Source organism: Scyliorhinus torazame, chromosome 16 (assembly GCF_047496885.1).
Source record: "Scyliorhinus torazame isolate Kashiwa2021f chromosome 16, sScyTor2.1, whole genome shotgun sequence".
Taxonomy (NCBI): domain Eukaryota; kingdom Metazoa; phylum Chordata; class Chondrichthyes; order Carcharhiniformes; family Scyliorhinidae; genus Scyliorhinus; species Scyliorhinus torazame.
Window position 1 is genome coordinate 20,824,319 of NC_092722.1, and position 19,517 is coordinate 20,843,835.

Genomic DNA, 19,517 nt, shown 5'->3' on the forward strand with positions numbered 1-19,517 from the left:
TTACCATCCTCACTGTTACTGAATTACCCCCTCACTGTCACTGAATTACCCCCTCACTGTTACTGAATTACCCCCTCAGTGTTGCTGAATTACCCGCTCACTGTTACTGAATTACCCTCCTCAGTGTTACTGAATTACCCCCTCAGTGTTACTGAATTACCCCCTCACTGTTACTGAATTACCCCCTCAGTGTTACTGAATTACCCCCTCACTGTTACTGAATTACCCTCCTCAGTGTTACTGAATAACCCCCTCACTGTTACTGAATTACCCCCTCACTGTTACTGAATTACCCTCCTCAGTGTTACTGAATTACCCCCTCACTGTTACTGAATTACCCTACTCACTGTTACTGAATTACCCCCTCACTGTTACTGAATTACCTCCTCATTGTTACTGAATTACCCCCTCAGTGTGACTGAATTACCATCCTCACTGTTACTGAATTACCCCCTCACTGTCACTGAATTACCCCCTCACTGTTACTGAATTACCCCCTCAGTGTTGCTGAATTACCCGCTCACTGTTACTGAATTACCCTCCTCAGTGTTACTGAATTACCCCCTCAGTGTTACTGAATTACCCCCTCACTGTTACTGAATTACCCCCTCAGTGTTACTGAATTACCCCCTCACTGTTACTGAATTACCCTCCTCAGTGTTACTGAATAACCCCCTCACTGTTACTGAATTACCCCCTCACTGTTACTGAATTACCCTCCTCAGTGTTACTGAATTACCCCCTCACTGTTACTGAATTACCCTACTCACTGTTACTGAATTACCCCCTCACTGTTACTGAATTACCACCTCACTATTACTGAATTACCCCCTCACTGTTACTGAATTACCCCCTCACTGTTACTGAATTACCCCCTCAGTGTTACCGAATTACCCCCTCAGTGTTACCGAATTACCCCCTCACTGTTACTGAATTACCCTCCTCAGTGTTACTGAATTACCCTCCTATGTGTTACTGAATTACCCCCTCACTGTTACTGAATTACCCCCTCAGTGTTACCGAATTACCCCCTCAGTGTTACTGAATTACCCTCCTCAGTGTTACTGAATTACCCCCTCACTGTTACTGAATTACCCCCTCAGTGTTACTGAATTACCCCCTCAGTGTTACTGAATTACCCCCTCACTGTTACTGAATTACCCCCTCAGTGTTACCGAATTACCCCCTCACTGTTACTGAATTACCCCCTCACTGTTACTGAATTACCCCCTCAGTGTTACCGAATTACCCCCTCAGTGTTACTGAATTACCCTCCTCAGTGTTACTGAATTACCCTCCTCAGTGTTACTGAATTACCACCTCAGTGTTACTGAATTACCCCCTCACTGTTACTAAATTACCCGCCTCACTGTTACTGAATTACCCCCTCACTGTTACTGAATTACCCCCCTCAGTGTTACTGAATTACCCCCTCAGTGTTACTGAATTACCCCCTCACTGTTACTGAATTACCCCCTCAGTGTTACTGAATTACCCTCCTCAGTGTTACTGAATTACCCCCTCACTGTTACTGAATTACCCCCTCAGTGTTACTGAATTACCCCCTCAGTGTTACTGAATTACCCTCCTCACTGTTACTGAATTACCCCCTCAGTGTTACTGAATTACCCCCTCAGTGTTACTGAATTACCCTCCTCAGTGTTACCGAATTACCCCCTCAGTGTTACTGAATTACCCTCCTCAGAGTTACTGAATTACCCCCTCAGTGTTACTGAATTACCCCCTCACTGTTACTGAATTACCCCTCTCACTGTTACTGAATTACCCCCTCACTGTTACTGAATTACCCTCCTCAGTGTTACTGAATTACCCCCTCAGTGTTACTGAATTACCCCCTCACTGTTACTGAATTACCCCCTGACTGTTACTGAATTACCCTCCTCAGTGTTACTGAATTACCCCCTCAGTGTTACTGAATTACCCCCTCACTGTTACTGAATTACCCTCCTCAGTGTTACTGAATAACCCCCTCACTGTTACTGAATTACCCCCTCACTGTTACTGAATTACCCTCCTCAGCGTTACTGAATTACCCCCTCACTGTTACTGAATTACCCTACTCACTGTTACTGAATTACCCCCTCACTGTTACTGAATTACCCTCCTCAGTGTTACTGAATTACCCTCCTCAGTGTTACTGAATTACCCCCTCACTGTTACTGAATTACCACCTCACTATTACTGAATTACCCCCTCACTGTTACTGAATTACCCCCTCACTGTTACTGAATTACCCCCTCAGTGTTACCGAATTACCCCCTCACTGTTACTGAATTACCCCCTCACTATTACTGAATTATCGCCTCAGTGTTACCGAATTACCCCCTCACTGTTACTGAATTACCCTCCTCAGTGTTACTGAATTACCCTCCTATGTGTTACTGAATTACCCCCTCACTGTTACTGAATTACCCCCTCAGTGTTACCGAATTACCCCCTCAGTGTTACTGAATTACCCTCCTCAGTGTTACTGAATTACCCCCTCACTGTTACTGAATTACCCCCTCAGTGTTACTGAATTACCCCCTCAGTGTTACTGAATTACCCCCTCACTGTTACTGAATTACCCCCTCAGTGTTACCGAATTACCCCCTCACTGTTACTGAATTACCCCCTCACTGTTACTGAATTACCCCCTCAGTGTTACCGAATTACCCCCTCAGTGTTACTGAATTACCCTCCTCAGTGTTACTGAATTACCCTCCTCAGTGTTACTGAATTACCCCCTCAGTGTTACTGAATTACCCCCTCACTGTTACTAAATTACCCGCCTCACTGTTACTGAATTACCCCCTCACTGTTACTGAATTACCCTCCTCAGTGTTACTGAATTACCCCCTCAGTGTTACTGAATTACCCCCTCACTGTTACTAAATTACCCGCCTCACTGTTACTGAATTACCCCCTCACTGTTACTGAATTACCCTCCTCAGTGTTACTGAATTACCCCCTCAGTGTTACTGAATTACCCCCTCACTGTTACTGAATTACCCCCTCAGTGTTACTGAATTACCCTCCTCAGTGTTACTGAATTACCCCCTCACTGTTACTGAATTACCCCCTCAGTGTTACTGAATTACCCCCTCAGTGTTACTGAATTACCCTCCTCACTGTTACTGAATTACCCCCTCAGTGTTACTGAATTACCCCCTCAGTGTTACTGAATTACCCTCCTCAGTGTTACCGAATTACCCCCTCAGTGTTACTGAATTACCCTCCTCAGTGTTACTGAATTACCCCCTCAGTGTTACTGAATTACCCCCTCACTGTTACTGAATTACCCCCCTCACTGTTACTGAATTACCCCCTCACTGTTACTGAATTACCCTCCTCAGTGTTACTGAATTACCCCCTCAGTGTTACTGAATTACCCCCTCACTGTTACTGAATTACCCCCTGACTGTTACTGAATTACCCTCCTCAGTGTTACTGAATTACCCCCTCAGTGTTACTGAATTACCCCCTCACTGTTACTGAATTACCCCCTCACTGTTACTGAATTACCCCCTCACTGTTACTGAATTACCCCCTCAGTGTTACTGAATTACCCCCTCACTGTTACTGAATTACCCCCCTCACTGTTACTGAATTACCCCCTCACTGTTACTGAATTACCCCCTCACTGTTACTGAATTACCCCCTCACTGTTACTGAATTACCCTCCTCAGGCTTACTGAATTACCCCCTCACTGTTACTGAATTACCCTCCTCACTGTTACTGAATTACCCCCTCACTGTTACTGAATTACCCCCTCAGTGTTACTGAATTACCCCCTCACTGTTACTGAATTACCCCCCTCACTGTTACTGAATTACCCCCTCACGGTTACTGAATTACCCCCTCACTGTTACTGAATTACCCCCTCACTGTTACTGAATTTCCCCCTCACTGTTACTGAATTACCCTCCTCAGTGTTACTGAATTACCCCCTCACTGTTACTGAATTACCCCCTCACTGTTACTGAATTACCCTCCTCAGTGTTACTGAATTACCCCCTCACTGTTACTGAATTACCCCCTCAGTGTTACTGATTTACCCTACTCACTGTTACTGAATTACCCTCCTCAGTGTTACCGAATTACCCTCCTCAGTGTCAGCCACATTATGAGCTGGACTTAGTTCTGTTCTGATGCAGGTGCCGCATTCAGAATTCAAACCTCTGCTGACTATTTCTGGCATTCTCCGATTGGAATTCTGATTCAGCTTTCCCACTGCCGCCCATTCCTTCCCCCGGCTTCTCTCTCTGTGAACACTTTCTCATTTCATCCCCGGCCCTGCGAGTGCTAGTGAGACAGCAAAGGCTTTGATATCAAATCAAAGATCCAGCCAATCACCAGGTGAAGGGGGAAAAATGCAAACATGGACAGACTGCAGTCTGTGTTTTGTCTACATTTCCATTGCTTTTGTTTCACACGTCCTGACTGATACGACATTGAGGTAGACGGGGGCGGGGGGGGGGGGGGGGGGGCTGCGGGGGAGTGACTCATCTTAGCCATTAGTTGGCAAGGCTCTCCCGCACATTCTCTTACAATCTCAACAGGCCCATTCTCAGAACCAAGTTGCACATTATTCTGCGAAAATGAATTGCACATTAAGGCTTGAAGGGATGACTTGAGGTTGAGATCAGCTTTAACATTTATTCCCAGTTTAAGTGAAAGGGAGTCAGCATGACGAAGTAACTTGCATTTATATAGCACCTCTCACAACCGCAGGGCGCCCCAGAGCGCTTTCCAGCCAATGAAGCCGTTTTGAAATGTGCTCGCTGCTGTAATGTGGGCAATCCTGCAGCCCCCCTATGCACAGGAAGATCATTCAGCAGCAATGTGGGAACGTTTTGGGAATGTTTGTGGGGGGGATTGACACCCGGGGAGAACCCCTCAGCTCTTCCTGGTAACGGTGCTGCAGGATCATTCGCATCCACCTGGTGGGGCAGACAGGGCGAGGGTTTGACCTCTCACCTTCAAGACAGCTCTTGCGGCCGTGCGGCATGCCCTCAGTGCTGCAATGGCATGTCAACCCAGATCCTGTGTTCAAGTCTCTGGAGTGAAACACCTCCCCCTCCAACCCACCAATGTTCCGACGCGAGGGAGCCATTGATTCTAGTGTTGATTAACAAAAGAGCACTCAATGTGTTGTAGGTCAAGAAGTCACCTGGTATCCCGGAATACAAGGCCCAAACTCTGGATTTCAGCCATCTCCATTGGTCAATTTAGAGCCTCCATGATTGAGTTTGCTTGTTAATTTTCCCTGTTTCAGTCCATACTGAAGCACACACCCATGAGAATCAGGGCACGGGGCAAAGTTACCATCTGGAGCTGAGGGCAGAGAGAGTGTGAACAGGAAAAAAATAAGGAATTTTTAGCTGAGAAATGAAGGGATTGTTATTCTTTAATGAAACCCTACTCCTCGCCTTGAAGAAAAACCATAACAAAAAAAAAATTCCAACTGTTAATGTTAAAACAAAGTTGAGATGTGAGGAAGGGATAATGGCAACGGCACTGTGTCTGGGTGTCAGCTGCTAACAGGCAAAACCCCAAAGCAGTTTCACGGCTTTGTTTAATGATATCGTGTTCCCACGTTAGCTAAACTGTTAACTCAACAGACCCAGGAGCAGATGGCGGTGTTAATGATATTTGTTAATGTGTCTATAACCCAGTTATTGAGATGGTTTATTCCGTCGATGAAAGGGGGATGTGTCAGCTCTCCTCACCTCCAGCCCCAACGGGTATGGATCGCTGCCCCGTGACCCAGGAACGCAGCGGATTGGCTGTTACCGCCAGGCAGTGGTGAAGAGGTGGCACTTGACGCCCATGAGCTGAGGAGTAAATAAACAAACCAGGATTCCCGCACTACTCCATTTCTGATCCCCTATTTTAATCTCTGCACCATTGCCGGCTGTGCCTTCTGTTGACCCCCCGGAATCAGAATTCCTGATTTCTGGAATTTCTTCCCTACTTTGCCGTCTCTCTACCATTCTGGCCTCCTTCTGGCTGCCCCTTTGACTGAGCTTTAGATCACTTGTCCTCATAACCCCTTCGTGGCTCGGTGTCAAATTTGATAGTCATTCCTGCAAAGGATCTTGGGATGTTTTACCATGTTAAAAGTTCTATATAAAAGCAAGTTGTTACTGATGTTCCCAATAACCATTGTTCCTGTCCTCAATAGCCATTGTCATTTTCCCATCCCATTTCTATTTCTGCCCCCAGCCCTGGGTGAATTTTTGATGCCATTTGATTTTACAGGAGCCAATATGATTCTTTCATCCCTGAATCAAACATCACCCATTTGCCCTGCTGCCTCACGGCGCCGAGGTCCCAGGTTCGATCCCGGCTCTGGGTCACTGTCCGCGTGGAGTTTGTACATTCTCCCCGTGTTTGCGTGGGTTGCGCCCCCACAACCCAAAGATGTGCAGGGTAGGTGGATTGGCCACGCTAAATTACCCCTTTAATTGGAAACAATTAATTCGATACTCTAAATTTTTTTTTTTTTTAAACATCACCATTTGGTCATTGTCATATTGCTGTTTGTATCATCTGGCTGTGAACTTAGGAACACTGGAACAGGAGTAGGCCACTTGGCCCATTCGAGCCTCCTCCGCCATTCAGCGAGATCATGATATCTACCTCAACACCATCTTCCTGCACCATCCCCGTATCCCTGGGCGTCATTGGCATTTAGAAAGCTCGCCAGCTCTGCTTTGAACACACTCATTGACTGAGTCTCCACAGCCCTCTGGAGTAGAGGATTCCAAAGATTCACAGCACTCTGGAGAATTTTCTCCTCACCTCAGTCCGAAATGGCCAACCTCTTATTCTGAGACCATGGTTCTCACCCCAACCAGGGAAACAGCCATCACACATCGACCCTGTCGAGCCCAGTACTTTGACCACTTAATTCTTTTAAACTCTACAGAATGCAGACCCAGTCTCCTCATTCGTTCCTCACAGGACAACCCCACCCATTCGGGGATTGGCTGGTGAACATTTGTCGCACTCCCTCAATGGTCAGTCTTTGTTTGCTGAGGGAAGGAGACAAAATCTGCACACCACTCCGAGTGTGGCCTCGCCAGTCTGGCCAAGGCCCTAAGCAACTACATCAAGACTCCATTACTCCTTTATTCTTGCAATAAAGGCCAGCAAACCATTTGCCTTCCTAATTGCTTTCTGCACCTGCATCTTAGCTTCCAGTGACTGATGAACAAGAACATCCAGGTTCCTTTGGAAATCAACATTTCCCAATCTCTCACTCTTTAAGGGATACTCCGCATTTCCTACTAAATTCAATAACTTCACAATTTTCCACAATATATTCTATCTGCCATCCGCTTGCCCGCTCACTTATCCCGTCTAAATCCCTTGAAGCATCTTCCTCACAACTCACATTCCCACCAAGATTAGTGTCATCAGCAAATTAATATTACATTTGGGGTGGGATTCTCCGACCCCCCCCCCCCCTCGGGTCGGAGAATCGCCGGGGGGGGGGGGGGGGGGGGGGGGGCGGCATGAATCCCGCCCCCGCCGGCTGCCGAATTCTCCGGCGCCGGGGTTCTGGCGGGGGCGGGAATCGCGGCGCGCCAGTCGGCGGCTGCTGGCAGCGTAAATCACAACAGGTCCTTACCAGCGGGACCTGGCTCCACGGCCAGCCTGCAGAGTCCTCGGGGGGGGGGGGGGGGCGCGGGGGGATCTGGCTCCGGGGGGTGCCCCCACGGTGGCCTGGCCCGCGATCAGGGCCCACCGATCCGCGGGCGGGCCTGTGCCGTGGGGGCACTCTTTCCCTCTGCACCGGCCGCTGTCAACCTCCGCCGTGGCCGGTGCGGAGAAGAACCCCCCTGCACGTGCGCTAGGATGACGCCAGCATACGCTGGCGCTCCCGCACATGCGCCAACTCGCGCCGGCCGGCGGAGGCCCTTCGGCGATGGTTGGCGTGGCACCGCGCCCTTCTGTGCCAGCTGGCGTGGTGCCAAACACTCTGGCGCCGGCCTAGCCCCTGAAGGTGCAGCCTGATGTCGGAGTGGTTCACGCCACTCCTCGGCGCCTGAGTGGCCCACCCCGCTGGTACGCGGAGAATCCTGCCCTTGGTCTCCACTTCCAAATCATTGATGCAGATTGTGAATAGCTGGGGCCCAAGCACTGATCCTTGAGGTGCCCCAATAGGCACAGACTTTATTTCTACTCTGTATTCTCTTTGTTCACCAATCCTCAATCCATGCCAGTATATTCCCCCAATCTCATGTGCTCTAATTTTGCTAAGTAACCTCTTGTGTGGGCCCTTATTGTCAACCTTCTGAAAATCCAAATACACCACATCCACCAGTTCCCCCTTATCTATCTTGCCAGTAACGTCCTCAAAAAGCTCCAACAAATTTGTCAAACATCATTTCCCTTTCATAAGTCCATGTTGGCTCTGCCCAATCCTCCCATTATTTTCTAAGTACCCAGTTATCACATCCTTTATTGTGGATTCTAGCATTTCCTGTTTTCACTCGCCCTCCTTTCTGAAGTAGTGGGGTTACATTTGCCACCTTTCGATCTTCAGGAAGAACCTTCAGAATTTTGGAAGATGATAACCAATGCATCCACAATCTCCGTAGCCAGCTCTTCCAACACTCTGAGTGTAATCTAACTGCCCCATTAGCCCTGGGCGCAAATTCCGTAATGGGTGCTAAATCTCACAAGCGGCCAAAACCGGGATTCGCGCCGGCGAGATCTCCGTTTGAGATCTTCCCCGGTGATGCAATCAGATTCACATCCAGAAGGTCTGTGAAGTCGGCGAACTTCACACAGCTTTTCTTGCCTGATCTAGCACTCTGCAATTTTGGGAAGAATGCATCCCCTGGGATGCAGATCATCAGATCCAGGAGATTTAGCAACTTCCAACACTATCTTTTTACTAATACTCATTTCTTTCAGGTCCTCAGCTCACTAGGCCTTTGGTTCCCCAATATTTCTGGGAGGTTTTTCTGTATGAAGACAGACGCAAAGTATTTGTTTAGTTTATAATGATCCATTCTCTGCCTGTGAGGGATGCATATTTAATTTTTTTAACCTTTTCCATCTTACAGTCTGTCTGTATGTTCCTCACTAGTTTTCTATTTTCTCTTTTGTTATCAATTTCTTGCTTTTCCTTTGCTGAATTTTAAATGCTCCCAATCCTCAGGCTTACTACTTTCTTTGGCAACTTTATAAATCTCTTTCTTTATTCAAGACAATCTTTAAATTCTCTTGTTCGCCATGGTCGGGTCACTTTTCTTGTTGGTTTTTTGTGTCTTAAAGGAACTGTAGATTTTTTGCGAATCATGTATTAATGATTTTTAAAACATTTTTCCAATTAAGGGACAATTTTGTGTGGCCAATCCACCTAGCCTGCAAATCTTTGGGTTGTGGGGGTGAAACCCACGCAAACATGGGGAGAATGTGCAAACTCCACACGGACGGGGGCCCAGAGCTGGGATCAAACCTGGGTCCTCCGTATCCATGAGACAGCAGTGCTAACCACCGCCTGCCATATATTAATGACCTAGATCTTGGCGTACAGGGAACAATTTCAAAGATTGTGAATGATACAAAACTTAGGAGAATTGTAAGGAGGACAAAGTGGAACTTCAGAAATTCATAGTCAACAGGTGGAATGGACAGAGATTTGGCAGATAGAGCTCAATGTGGAGAAATGTGAAGTGATTCATTTTGGTGGGGGGGTCGGAGAATCCCGCCCACAGCATCCTGGGGCGAAATTCTCCTACCCGCCCCGCCACATTTCTGCTCCGACCGGCCGGCGGGAGTCTCCGTAACACCGGCCGGTCAATGGGGTTTCCCATTGTGGGGCAGCCCCACGCCGTCGGGAAACCCCCGGGCGCCGGCAAAACGGAGACACCCGCCGGCGGAGAATGACGCCCCTGAGCTTTATCAATAGGTTTGAAATCAGAATGATCGTGAGAAGGGAGGAATGTAAGAGTGAAAGTGAGCAGTGGTATGCAATATCTTAGTCACAGTGATCAAGCAGAGTGATATCAGAGTGATAGCGAGCAGGGGTCTGATATCAGAGTGATAGGAGGCGATTCGCCGAGCCCCGCGCCGGGCCGGAGAATAGCCGCAGCCGCGCCCTGACGCCCCGACGCCGGCGCGATTCGCCGAGCCCCGCGCCGGGCCGGAGAATAGCCGCAGCCGCGCCCTGACGCCCCGACGCCGGCGCGCGATTCGCCGAGCCCCGCGCCGGGCCGGAGAATAGCCGCAGCTGCGCCCTGATGCCCCGACGCCGGCGCGCGATTCGCCGAGCCCCGCGCCGGGCCGGAGAATAGCCGCAGCCGCGCCCTGATGCCCCGACGCCGGCGCGCGATTCGCCGAGGTGCAGAGAATCGGTGCCATTTGAGGCAGCACCTTTGATGCGGCGCCGGTCGGTCTGCTGGAATTGGCGGGGCCGCCGATACTCCAGCCCGGATGGGCCGAGCGGCCGCGCCGATACGACAGAGTCCCGCCGGCAGCGACCAGGGGTGAACGGCGCCGGCGGCACTCTGTCGTATCGTGGCGCGGCTGCGGCTATTCTCCGGCCGGGAGCGAAGGGTCGGAGGGGCCGTCTGTGGGGTGGGGAAAAGCGATCTTTCACCGGGGGGGGGAGGCCTCCGATGGGGTCTGGCCCGCAATCGGGGCCCACCGATCGGCGGGCCGGCCTCTCCTCCCACCCCCCCCCCCACCCCCGCCCGCCGGGCCTACTTTGTTGCACGACCAGCCCCTGAACACCGACGCCATGTTGGGGCCGGAGCGCTGGAGAAGTCCCCCGCGCGTGCGCGGGTTGGCGCGGCGCCGATTTGGCGCCGGGATGGGAGGCTGGAACGGTGTGAACCTCTCCTGTGCCGTGCTGGCCCCTGTAGGGGACAGAATCGGCCGTACACAGGTCCATTTCGCGCCATCGTGAAACACAATGGCGTTCACGACGGTGCGAACACTTGGTCTCCATTTTGGAGAAGCACCCCCATAGGGAGAAGGGGGAGTGATATCTGATTGACAGCAAAGGGCAGCACGGTGGCGCAGTGGTTAGCATTGTTGCCTCACGGCGCTGAGGTCCCAGGTTCGATCCCGGCTCTGGGTCACTGTCCATGTGGAGTTTCACATTCGCTCCCACAACCCAAAGATGTGCAGGGTAGGTGGATTGGCCACACTAAATTGCCCTTGGGTACTCTAAATTAAACAAAATCTGAGTGGTAGCAAGCAGGGAGTGTGATATTAGAGTGATAGTGAGTAGAGTGTGTGGTATCAGTGATCAGGGACCTGATATTAGAGTGATAGTGAGCAGGGCGTCTGAAATCTGAGTGATAGGGAGCAGGGGGAGTAATAGCTCACTGATAGTGAGCAGGGATGTGATATTAGTGACAGAGCAGGTGATGTGATATTAGTGTGAAATCAAAGTGATAGTGATATGGGCGTGTGATATCAGAGTGATAGTGAGCAGGAGATGTGACACAAGAGTAATAGTGAGCAGGAGATGTGACATCCGTGATAATCAGAAAGGGGTGTGATATCAGAGTGATACTGAGCATGGGGTGTGATATTGCAGTGATAGTGGACAGGAATCAGGGGCGTCATTCTCCGCCGGCGGGAGTCTCCGTTTTGCCGGCGCCCGGGGGTTTCCCGACGGCGTGGGGCTGCCCCACAATGGGAAACCCCATTGACCGGCCGGTGTAACGGAGACTCCCGCCGGTGGGTCGGGGCAGAAATGTGGCGGGGCGGGTAGGAGAATTTCGCCCCCTATATCAGAATGATAACATAAGACAGTACAGCACAAAACAGGCCCTTCGGCCCTCGATGTTGTGCCGAGCATTGTCCGAAACAAGATCAAGCTATCCCACTCCCTGTCATTCTGGTGTGCTCCATGTGCCTATCCAATAACCGCTTGGAAGTTCCTAAAGTGTCCGACTCCACTATCACAGCAGGCAGTCCATTCCACACCCTAACCACTCTCTGAGTAAATAATGAGCAGGAGGTGTGATACCAGAGTGATTGTGAGCTGTGGTGTGTGATATCTTAGTGTCAGCAAACAAGCACAGTGATAACAAAATGATTGTAAACAAGGGGTGTGATAACAGAATTATAATGAGCAGTAGGTGTGACATCACAGATAGTGGGCAGGAAGCTGTGCTATCGGTGATAGGACCCAAGGTATTTCCTATCAGAGTGATGGTGAGCAGGAAGTGTGATATCAGTAATAGTGAGTAGGGGGCATGATATCAGAGTGATAATGAGCAGGTGCTTGATGTGTTGGGTGTTCTGGATCCGTGGAACACATACAGGCCACCTTGAAATAGTGCAACACTATTTTATTAAGTTAGAAACTGTTGAACATACTTTCACTGTGGGTTAACATGATGTTAGATTAAACTAAAGACCTATGCCTGTCCGAACCAGTCTATGCACTCAGCACATGGTGAGGACCTGTACTGTAAGCTGTAAGCTCTGTCCTTGTAGGAGGCTGCATCCCGAATGAGCGGGAACTCTGATGCCCTCTGTCTTTATAGTGCGTGTGCTCCAACTGGTGATTGGCTGCGGTGTTGTGTGTGTTGATTGCTCCCGCTGTGTGTCCATCAGTGTCTGTGTATCTGCACCATGATATACTGGTGTATATCGTGACATCCCCCCTTTTATAAAAGAATGTATGTGTGTGGCAATAAATAATGTATGGTGAGAATGTTCCTAACTACGTGTGGGGTGGGAAGACATATTTACAGGACTACGTACATGAGAACTAAGCTATTTACATGGGAAGGTGCCTGGTGCAGAGAAGCAGTATGCAACAAGAATAATGAGATCAACACTATATACAAACCAGGGAAACGATCAAACAAAGCAACAAAACAATTCAAAGAGTCTATAAGTCCGCAAAGTTCATAAATTAAGTCTCCGAGGTGGGCGACGAATTCTGGTTGACCGTAAGGGTGGCACACCACTCATCGTCTGGATCGATGCTGTATACCGACATAGGCTGGATTCTTTGCTTCGGGGACACCCTGTTTTTTGTAACGATACCGATTCGAAAAGGTGTCTTCGGGTCCTCGGTGTCAATGTTGGGTAGTAGGTCCGCATCGGACTCGGTGACCGTGGGTTGAATGGCCCGGACATTCCTGCGAGTCGGGCCTGAGCGATACGAATTGGCAGGCCAAGCTGATCTGCATAAAGCAGCATAGTGTCCAAGTTTGCCACATCTCAGGCATTGTCGGGATTTGACAGGGCATTGCCGCTTTAAGTGGGCGGAGCCACAGTTGCCACACGTTGTAGCGTCAGTACGTTCGCTGCGCCACCGCGCCTGCGCAGTACGTTCGTCGACGTCGACGTTCCCTCGTCCGGTGCGCACAAGCGCGCGAGTCCGCGAAAAGCACTCAAAATGGCCGCCCTCATCCTGGAGTTGCTCGATTGCTTGGACCTGTTCTGCCTCGTGGGGACCTTGCCGCGCAGTTTCAGTCGCTTGGATGTGGGAATACCGACTAGTGGTGTGTTCGTGTAGCACGCAGGTCTCGATGGCAGTGGCTAGGGTGAGCTGCTTCACCTTGAGGAGCTGCTGTCATAGGGGGTCCGACTGAACACCGAAAATGATCTGGTCACGTATCATGGAGTCGGAGGTGGGCCCGTAATTACAGGACTGCGCAAGGATGCGGAGGTGGGTGAGAAAGGACTGGAAAGGTTCATCCTTACCCTGCAAACGCTGTTGGAATACACAGCGCTCAAAACTTTCATTCACCTCTATGTTGCAGTGAGTGTCAAACTTGAGGAGGGCCGTCTTGAATTTTGATTTATCTTCATCTTCAGCAAAGGTGAGAGAATTGAAAATGTGGATGGCATGTTCCCCGGCCGTGGATAGGAAGAGACCGATCTTCTTGGTGTCTGAGGCATCTCCCAGGTCTGTGGCTTCCAGGTAGAGCTGGAAGCGTTGTTTGAATATCTTTCAGTTGGCCCCCAGGTGACGGCGGCGGCGGGCGGACGCTGTCCATTTTGCAGGATGACGGTATGCTGGTGGAAGGCAGATCACTTGCAGGTAGGTCTAACAAGTTCTAATATCCCTCAACTCCTGGTATCATGATGTGTTGGGTGTTCTGGATCCGTGGAACACATACAGGCCACCAACTCTTAAAATAGTGCAACACTATTTTATTAAGTTAGAAACTGTTGAACACAATGTTAGATTAAACTAAAGACCAATGCCTGCCCGCACCAGTCTATGTACTCAGCACATGGTGAGGACCTGTGCTGTAAGCTGTAAGCTCTGTCCTTGTGAGAGGCTGCATCCCGAATGAGCGGGAACTCTGATGCCCCCTGTCTTTATAGTGAGTGTGCTCTAACTGGTGATTGGCTGCGGTGTTGGGTGTGTTGATTGGTCTTGCTGTGTGTCCATCAGTGTGTGTGTATCTGCACCATGATGTACTGGTGTATATCATGACAGTGCTATGTATGAATGATAGTGAGCAGATTGTTTGCTATCAGAGTAATAATGAACAGGAGTATGATATCAGTAATAGTGAGCAGGGCATATGATATCACAGTGGTAATGAGCAGGAAGTGATATCAGTGATAGTGAGCAGGGGCAGTTATATGAGAGTGATAATGAGCAGGGGATATGATATCAGAGCTATAGTGAACAGGGGGGATGATATCAGAGTGATAGTGAGCAGGGGTAGTGATATCAGGGTTATGGTGAGAGGGGGCTGTGATTACAGTAATATTGAGCAGGAGATGATATCTGTGATAGTGAGCAGAGGGAGTTATAACAGAGTGATAATGAGTTGGGTGTGGAGTGGAGTAAATCAGAGTGATAAAGAGTTGGGGGAGTGATCGTGAGCAGGGGAAGTGATATCAGAGTGATAGTGAGCAAGGGCAGTTGTATCAGAGTGATGGTGAAAAGGGGTTGTGATTACAGTGGTATTGAGCAGGGGGAGTGATATCAGAGTGATAGTGAGCAAGGGCAGTTGTATCAGAGTGATGGTGAAAAGGGGCTGTGATTACAGTGGTATTGAGCAGGGGGAGCGATATCAGAGTGATAGTGAGCAAGGGCAGTTGTATCAGAGTGATGGTGAAAAGGGGCTGTGATTACAGTGGTATTGAGCAGGGGGAGTGATATCAGAGTGATAGTGAGCAAGGGCAGTTGTATCAGAGTGATGGTGAAACGGGGCTGTGATTACAGTGGTATTGAGCAGGGGGAGTGATATCAGAGTGATAGTGAGCAAGGGCAGTTGTATCAGAGTGATGGTGAAAAGGGGTTGTGATTACAGTGGTATTGAGCAGGGGGAGCGATATCAGAGTGATAGTGAGCAAGGGCAGTTGTATCAGAGTGATGGTGAAAAGGGGCTGTGATTACAGTGGTATTGAGCAGGGGGAGTGATATCAGTGAAAGTGAACAGGGATGTTTTCCTGCCTCCTCTGTATAAAGCTCCTTTCTGTGAGATTGGTGGTATTGTTCCCCTGCCAGCAGCTTGTTCACACAAACCCAGCAGCCAAAGCTCCTGAAGTGTAGCCAAATTCCAGCCTTTTTGTTAATCACACACAGCCCTTGTCCTGGGGAACATTGCTACCAATGCCTGGAGGAACTGACAGTCTGCATGTTCCACACTGTTTACCAAACTGTCAGGACTCAACTCGAACACTGACAGCGCAACCAAGAATGAACCCACTCATTACCCTACATTACAACAGTGACTCCAGTTCCTCAGTCCTGTGTTGGCCATACTTTGGGACACCCTGAAGTTAAAAAAATTTTTTTTAGAGTACCCAATTATTTTTTTTCCAATTATGGGGCAATTTGGCGTGGCCAATCCACCTACCCTGCACATCTTTGGGTTGCGTGGGGTCAAACTCACGCAAACACGGGGTGAATGTGCAAACTCCGGGACCCCCTGAAGTTGGGAAAGGTACTGTGTCTTTTTTAAAATATTTTCCAATTAAGGGGCAATTTAGCCTGGCCAATCCACCTACCCTGCGCATCTTTGGGTTGTGGGGGTGAGACCCACGCAGACACGGGGAGAATGTGCAAACTCCACACTGGCAGTGACCCAGAGCCGGGATCAAACCCAGCTCGTCGGCGCCATGAGGCAGCAGTGTCATGTGAGAGTACCTTTAAGAAATGGGTGTTTCAATGGGGGTGTATAAATATCTGTAGTGAGAGTACCTTTAAGAAATGGGTGTTTATTACTGCAGTGATGTCAGAGAGTGGGTGGAGCTGGGCTGTCTGTCAGCTTTTTACTTTCGTTTTTGAGCAGGCTGCAGGGTGTGTTTTAGTTTAGTTTTCAGAGCTGGATAGCTGCAGTCACAGCCAGAAGGTGTATGAATCTCTCTCTGTAATCTAAAGACTGTAAATCGATCCTGGTGATTTAAAACTAATAACAGTCGTGACTTTAACCTAATGTGCTTCTGTTGAAAGGCGTTTCTTCTGTCTTCTGGATGTTGTTTGGGAAGTTATTAAGCGTTACTTAGTGTTGTATTCTTTGGGGGTTGTACTTGAATTGATGGTTGCTAAGATGTTCACTGTATGTTTTAAAAAGGTTAACTTGAGTTTATGGAATAAACAGTGTTTTACTTTAAAAAATACTTTTCCATTTCTGGGGCGGGATTCTCCGACCCCCGCCGGGTCGGAGAATCGCCAGGGGCTGGCGTGAATCCCGCCCCTGCCGGTTGCCGAATTCTCCGGCACCGGATATTTGGCGGAGGCGGGAATCACGCCGTGCCCCCTCCCCCCCCCGGCGATTCTCCGGCCCAGACGGGCCGAAGTCCCGCTGCTGGAATGCCTATCCTGCCGGCGTGGATTAAACCACCTCTCTTACTGGCGGGGCAAGGCAGCGCGGGCGGGCTCCGGGGTCCTGGGGGGGGGGCGCGGGGCGATCTGGCTCCGGGGGGGTGCCCCCACGGTGGCCTGGCCCGCGACCGGGGCCCACCGATCCGCGGGCGGGCCTGCGCCGTGGGGGCACTCTTTTCCTTCCACCTTCACCATGGTCTCCACCATGGCGGAGGTGGAAGAGACTCCCTCCACTGCGCATGCGCGGGGATGCCGTGAGCGGCCGCTGATGCTCCCGCGCATGCGCAGCCCGGCAAAGTCAGTTTCGCGCCAGCTGGCGGGGCGGAAATCAGTCCGGCGCGGGCCTAGCCCCTCAAGGTTAGAGCTCGGCCACTCAAGATGCGGAGGATTCCGCACCTTTGGGGCGGTGCGATGCCGGACTGATTCGTGCCGTTTTTGGCGCCGTTCGGCGGACATCGCGCCGATTGCGGAGAATTCCGTCCCTGCTGTACCACACCTGTAGAGTGGGCCGTGTGCTCCCCATACCACAATCTATAAAAGTTGTGGGTCAGGTGAACTCCATGATACACTTTGGGGTTCTCTAAACCCTGGCCCATAACAGCAGTGCTAACCACTGGGCCACCGTGCCGTCCCCGAGAGCTACTATACCAATGCAGGTACCTCCTTCTGTCTTTATCAAATCCTGGGTTACCTCAGTGGGTACCTACCTGATTAGTAAATACCCCAAATGATCCAACACTAAGCTAAGCAAAGGGCCTGAAGTATCTTAGCTATTGACTGATTGCGACACTGAGACTGTCTGGGTGACTCAGTGACCTCCGATCGGTCTAAGACCGTCAGCCAGAGTTCTTGCCTTTGATTTTAATTCACCATCTCTCTATGAAAATTGCTTGTGTGTAAATATTGAGCCAGAGTAAATTCAGGCCAGACAAAACAACAATAACTTCCAGTTAATGCAGCGAAGGTGTCAGAGCAGTGAAACCCAGCAGAGTCTGACACCGAGCTTCAGAATGACATATTAGGACTGGTGATCTGGTCAAAGAGGTTATTTTAAGAAGCAACGTGATAATGACTAAACAATGCACATCAAAGCACAAACTGGAGGGGAAAGGTGCTAAACGTGTTAGTGCTGATCACCAAAGTAAGGCTTCGCTGACTTGCGCACTTGCAGAGACTGAAAGGTGGCCACATCCCTAAGGATATGCTGTACTGGGGAGGTGGCCTGTGCCAATGGAGCAACAGCATCCCAATGCTCCCATTCAAGGATGCTGTCAGAAGAGGTGTGAAAGCTTAATCACAGCAAGTTGGGAAACCTGCCTGATGATCGATGGAAGTGCTGATAGCAGCTGTGGCAAGTGGTTTCGGCAGCTCCAAAGATGTAAATCAGGAGTCAGCAGAGGCCATTCCACACCACTGGCAATGGACAACTTCAGGCGTCTCATTTGTGGCAGACCTGGGGCGAGATTCTCCGACCCCCCGCCGGATCGGAGAATCGCCGGGGGCTGGCGTGAATCCCACCCCCGCCGGTTGACGAATTCTCCACCACCGGATATTCAGCGGGGGCAGGAATCGCGCTGCGCCGGTTGGCGGCCCCCCCCCCCGCGATTCTCCGGCCCGGCTGGGCCGAAGTCCCACCTAAAATGCCTGTCCCGTCGGCGTAAATTAAACCACCTACATTATCGGCGGGACAAGGCGGCGCGGGCGGGCTCCGGGGTCCTGGGGGGGGGGGGTGGGGGGGGTGGGGGGGGGTGGGGCGATCTGGCCCCGGGGGGTGCCCCCACGGTGGCCTGGCCCGCGATTGGGGCCCACCGATCCGCGGGCAGGCCTGTGCCGTGGGGGCACTCTTTCCCTTCCGCCTTCGCCACGGTCTCCACCATGGCGGAGGCGGAAGAGACTCCCTCCACTGCGCAAGCGCGGGAAACTGTCAGCGGCCGCTGATGCTCCCGCGCATGCGCCGCCCGGAGGTGTCATTTCCGCACCAGCTGGCGGGGCACCAAAGGCCTTTTCTGCCAGCTGGCGGGGCGGAAATCAGTCCGGCGCGGGCCTAGCCCCTCAATGTTGGGGCTCGGCCCCCAAAGACGTGGAGCATTCCGCACCTTTGGGGCGGCGCGATGCCCGACTGATTTGCACCATTTTGGGCGTCAGTCGGCGGACATCGCGCCGATACCGGAGAATTTCGCCCAAGGTCTTTCCAAATTCAGCTTGTTTAGCATCAACAGGAGTGGAGTGAGTGATCCGATGGGACCTCACCAACCTCTGGGGCTGCATTCCCATCATTTCACCCAGGAAGAAGGATGCCAAACGATCTTGATTTTCCCGAATACATATTGGCTGGACAGCATAAAGAACTCCACGGCTATTCTGTGAAATAGTGTCGTGGGCGGCTTTTACATCCACGTCGGGGGCAGGTGGTGCCTCAGCTTAATGTTTCATCTCAAAAACGGGTATCTCTGGCAGGGTAACACTCCCTTAGTACGGCACTGGAATGTGCGAGACTTTTGTGCTTAAGTCTCTGGACCAAGAATGGCTGAGGTGCTACAATCTGATGCATGTCCATGCCCTGAGCTGTAATGTGTTCAACTCTGGACACACTGTCTGAAATCACACACGGAAAATGGTTACTTGATTGAGGTGCAGGAGGATAGCCAACAGCTTTGGAGATAGAATCATTCAGCTTTACAGGAAGAGGCCATTCAGTTCATTGCACCATGTCGCAAAGAGGGGAGGAAA